This window comes from Gossypium hirsutum, chromosome A04 (assembly GCF_007990345.1).
Source record: "Gossypium hirsutum isolate 1008001.06 chromosome A04, Gossypium_hirsutum_v2.1, whole genome shotgun sequence".
NCBI classification, from domain to species: Eukaryota; Viridiplantae; Streptophyta; class Magnoliopsida; order Malvales; family Malvaceae; genus Gossypium; species Gossypium hirsutum.
Window position 1 is genome coordinate 67,031,173 of NC_053427.1, and position 5,358 is coordinate 67,036,530.

Sequence of the window (5,358 nt, forward strand, 5' to 3'; positions counted from 1 at the left end):
GCTTTTACATGCTCTTTTGTACATCTATTTTTATTTCGAGTACATATACTATTTCCTCTTCTTCTTTTTTCGAGCATATTATTATATATACTACGATTTTTTTTTAATATTTGATACTTGTTTTCAACTCTCCCAAACTTATTTTCAGATAATATTCTAGATAAATTGAGTCTAGTGTTTCGGACAATTTAGAGATAATTATGAGAGAAGTGATGGCTTAATATTGCAATGGTTCAAATAAAGTCAGGCCATATAGTCTCAAAGTTGGGTTTCAAGGAATAAATATTCGTTAAGGTTGGCTTGAAAGGCTCAAACAGTCCAAACAAAAGTTTGCCTAAGTCATTTTCAAAATTCCATGCTTCCTAAGATTTTGCCTCAAGAAACTACTAAGTCAATTTTAGAGACTTAAACTTTCATGCATGTTTAGCTCTCCTAAAGAATTAAAAATTTTATGGTATGATTTGCAAACTTTATTAAGAGTAGAATTATGTCATAGTTCTACTAGCATAGCAATTATTGAGATAATAGAACTTTATTTGTACTAGAAGTTAGCATAACTAACAAAAATTCAATTTTTTGAACAAAATATAACTTAATCATAATTATAAAAATAATGTTTCTTGAAAAACACATTTAATTTTTGGTCCCTCTACATAAGATGAACAATGTCCCCATTGTTAAAAACAATATAGAGAATGAAAATATAAAAGTGAATAGATATTGTGCAAAATATAAAAGTGAATAGATACTATACACCAGGTAGGAGCCTAGGAAAATGAGGTGAGTCAAGTTTCACTGCTTAAATACCAAGCTTTTCCAAGGCAAATCCAGTCCTAGACATGTACTTATCTATTGCCACACTTCTTATTTTGCAATTTGTTCAATTTTATTGATGATTTACAACTCTTATTTTATTATGCGAGAAATAAAAATCCTAATCCGAAAAAACTTTAAATGTCCTAAAAGAGAAAATAAAATAAAGTAAAGATCCCCTCATTTTATGTATTTCCAGATACCTCAAAATTCGACTCATCTTTTTCGTTCCTTGACATTTGAGTCCATGGTTTGAGTATAAAGTTCAGAAATTCAGGCACATAAACAAATGAGTTATGAAATATATATTTTAAATGCATCTCTGATTGAATCATCCCGTATTTTTGAGTATCTCCAATAATCTTGTTGCTGCAACTGCATGTGTTGCAGCATAGCCATTATATCAAACTGTTCACTTCGTGGAAAGGGTGGTTTCAGTTTTGAGCAGGTGGGTGAGTAGCTAACAATAAGGTTTAAAGTTGGAGAGGCTGGCGATTTTAATAATAGTTAAGGTGCATTGGTTAATAGCTTCGGATAAAGGTGTTTAAGGTGGTGATTTAGGGAGTTAAGGGCTGTGACATTAAGGGTTAAAGGAGATGCACTATGGAGCTACTTGGAAGTGGCAGTGGAGCAAGGTAAGGACTACTGGGTTTTACAGAAAAGGGTTGAATATTTCCTCCCTACTAGTTTCTTAAGCCTAATGGCAACTCCTTTTTGCATCCTAAGCTCTTGTACTGAAAGTAAACTAAAAACAACTCAAAGAAATTAGTGCTTGGGTTAAAAGTTAACTCTTTATTTAACAAAAGAAATACTTAAATTCTTCTGTCTACTTAGAAAAATATTTTTAGAAAGATTACATTAAATTAAACTCCCAAGAAAGATTGGAGGGGTCACAGATGGTCCTACTTAAGTCCCAATCTCCTAGACAAAATTTTAATTAATATAATGACCCAAAGAAAATTTTATTTAAGTCTAGCATTTTATTCAAATGAGAAAAAAAACTAAAAATATAAAATAATGATAGAGAAAGTGGAGAGAACTCCCTCCATTTTATTCAGGATTGTTATTGACCATGGTGGTGTCAAATGGTCATTTTTCATACCAACCATAATCATCTAGGAAGTAATCATATTCTTTCCCATCAAATCTGTCCAACATCTTATTAAGGAAAGAAAACCCAGAATCGCCTTTCCTGGTGGCCTAGTTTAACTTCCTATAATTCCTACAAATCCTCTAACTCGTGACTCGGATATATGAAATAATCCATCTAGTACTCTTCTTGTGCCTTTCCAAAAACCACAAATGCCTCTTCTTCTTGGTCTTCGGTGAACTCAATTAAAATAATGATAGGTAAAGTCGAAGACAGGCCCAAACAGTCATATTTCCAATCAGGAGACAAAATCTTCAGTTCCAATTTAGCTGGCTCTTCAATCAACAACTTTGGTTGCGTATACTCCTGAGATGATAACTCTAATGATTCGAGTGGAACTTCTTGAGTTAATTCCTTCGAATTAGCTTTTAACAAAGCCAAGCATTCCTTGTCTTCATCATCACTTGGTGAATCCGCCAGTACAACATGTTTTAATAGATCATCTAAAGAATTGAGCTCCAATTTTGTAGAAGCCAATGATTCCATCTTGGATATAGCAGAGCATTCTTCAACTGTATATGGGGATTTAGTACATAGAAGTCATTAAAAGTCACCTCGTCATCAAAGATTTCTTTCAACTAATTATCCTTTTGCTACTTCTGGAATCGTTGAGGATAAGACAGTGGTGGAATCTTAGCTTTAACCAGACAACTCTTCTGTAGAAATTTTTCTGCATTCGACAAGGGTGTTAGATAATCAGAACTAATTGGTTCAAAGTTTACCTCATCAAGGATCACCAAATCTGACTTCTATAAAACAAGAGTTTCAACACTTGGTTGAAATTCCTCTTTGTCTTAAGCTACAACAAGCTCATCTTAAACCTCAACCACCTTAGGATCTAATGTTTTTCCACTTGGCAAAGTGACCGCTTTGCAATGTTCTTCGCCTGAACTTCTTGGATTTTCAGTATCACTAGGCAAAGCTCTTTGGGGCTTATTTTGAAGTTCATTGGTTAGCTAACCCATTTGATTCTCCGAATTTCTTAAAGTGGTATCATTCTTCACTATGCATGTCTTCAGTGTATTCTTAAGATCACTTGAAGATTCAGTTGGTAGGGGTTGTTGCACTTGTTGAGAATATTCCGACAGATAATTTGGTCAAAATGGCATAATAGAGTTGCTATGGTCTGCCCATTGATTACTCAATGGAGAAATTGGATGATTCAGTCATGAAGAGTTGTAAAAAATTGATTGCGGACCATTCCAATTTTGATTTCCCATGTAATAATTTGACTATTGATTCGATGGGCAATTTTCGAAGAATTGGTCTTATCCACAGTGCTCACAAGAAATATTCTTGAACTGGTTCGGCTACTAACCTGACATATTACCATTGAAACCATTAGCAATAATGTTCTTAAGCATAGAAGACATAGAGGATACCTGGGCTGCCAAAGAAGTAAGTGTGTCTGCTTTATGTACTCCTACTACTCATCTTTCTGAGGCTACCCGGTTGGTTGGCCACTGATAGTTATTGCTTGCAATTCTTTCAGTAATCTCATAAGCATCATTATAAGACTCAGAAAGAAGGGCTCCATTTGTCGAAGCATCCACCATCATTCTAGTATGAATATTAAGACCAATATAGAAAGTCTCCATTTGAATGTAGTAAATGTCATGTTGAGGGCACTTTCATAATAATTCCTTGAATCGCTCCCATGCCTCATATATATATTCTTTACCAAGTTGCTAAAATGAAGTGATTTCATTTTGGATCTTGGCGGTCAAAAATAGAGGAAAATATTTCATTAAGAAACATTCAAGATGCTCTTACCATGTAGTTATGGAACCAGATAGTAGGGAGTTCAACCACGCTCGTGCTCTATCTCTTAAGAAGTATGGAAATAATATCAGTCTCAAGGTGTCCTCGGTCATCCTGACTAGTTTAAATGAGTCAGTCACTTCCATGAATAGCTGAAAATGAAGATGTGGATCTTTAGTAGGAATCCCACTAAATTTACCCATATTTTGCAACATTTGGAACATGACCAGATTCAGATCGAATTGTTGTGCCACATTTTTGGGTCTCCTAATACTAGGATTGAGCTCGTTGAATAGAGGAATGACATTTTGTTGAATGGCATAGTTTCTTTCATCGGCAACAATGATCGGATTGTGAGTATTATAAGCAAATGTTCCTCCTGGAATTTGGTTTTGATTTTTGAAATTCATCTATGCGGTCCGTCTTTGATTCACTTGTCTTCTCCTTTGTCTAAAGTCCTTTCAATTTCAGGGTCTATAAGGAGTAAGTTAATAATTTGATCAATACTCATAAACACTTAAAACAAACAAAAATATGGAAATAAAATTTAACAAAAAAAAAGACAAAAATGCAAAATTAACAATTTCAAAAATAATGTCTTTTAAAAGAATCCCTGGCAACGGTGCCAAAAACTTGGAATGACAGAAATGTGCAAGTGTACACAATCGCAGCAAGTAATAAAGTGCCAAGTAAATGTTGAGTTATCATACTCGCAGGGACAATGACAGAAAAATATTTATGAAAAGTAAATCAAACACTTTGGTGATGGGAAAAATATTTTGTTCTGAAGAAGAGATTTTAAAAACTAAAAGTTAACTAATTAATAGAAAAAAAAGTAAAAATTCCAAAGCACGATTTCAAAAAGATGGTCTCAATCAAGATGACATAATTATGTTAGATCAATTACATCTCCATAACTTAGAATTACTAAATTCATGTTCATGTTGTTATGAATAATTTCACGGCTACTTGGTAATTTGCTAACTACTGCACCTACGTACTTATTAAATTAACTAATCTCTTAAACATTTTTCAATGTCAATTCAAAAAATTAATCAATCATCATAAGCACATAAAAGATTAAGTGAAGTAACAATATATTTCTCTATTGAAATAGTTTAATCACAATAATCTTGCAAGTTATGCAAGCCTAATTTACCGTTTAATACTGTCGCTAATTTAACCTTCAACTACCTTAAAAGATTAAACATGCACCAATTAAATATTGTGTTAATTAATTATAATTTCAATACGTTTAATGATTTATTCATTCATTACCTTACATTTTATAATGCAAGTATAACATAAGCAAAGTTTTATTTAATTGAATAACTCACCAAGGCCTATAACAACACGAACATGATTTTAATAATTCAAGTGGGTAGAATGCAATCAATCTAACATGAATTAAATTAAGCCATTTTAATTAGAACGACAACAACAAAACAATTATTCATATTCATAATCACAACATAATCAAGAAAATTAAAGAGAAGGGAACTAGGAAGCAAATCCAGGATTTCTCTGAAGCCAGACTAGTGTGCTCCTCTTCTTCTCTACTTGTTCTATTGAAACGAGGCCTCTACGAACAATTGGATGATGCTATTCCAAGGTGGAAGAAAGCTCTTTTTCAA

At 33.1% G+C, this 5,358-nt stretch overlaps 1 non-coding gene across 1 annotated transcript; it reads left to right on the plus strand.

Moving 5' to 3' along the window:
* The first annotated feature begins 3,574 nt into the window (after positions 1 to 3,574).
* Positions 3,575 to 3,681, plus strand: LOC121228370 (small nucleolar RNA R71). The gene has a single exon (XR_005925946.1). It is a non-coding gene; the product is annotated as a small nucleolar RNA R71 (small nucleolar RNA).
* Positions 3,682 to 5,358: the final 1,677 nt, after the last annotated feature.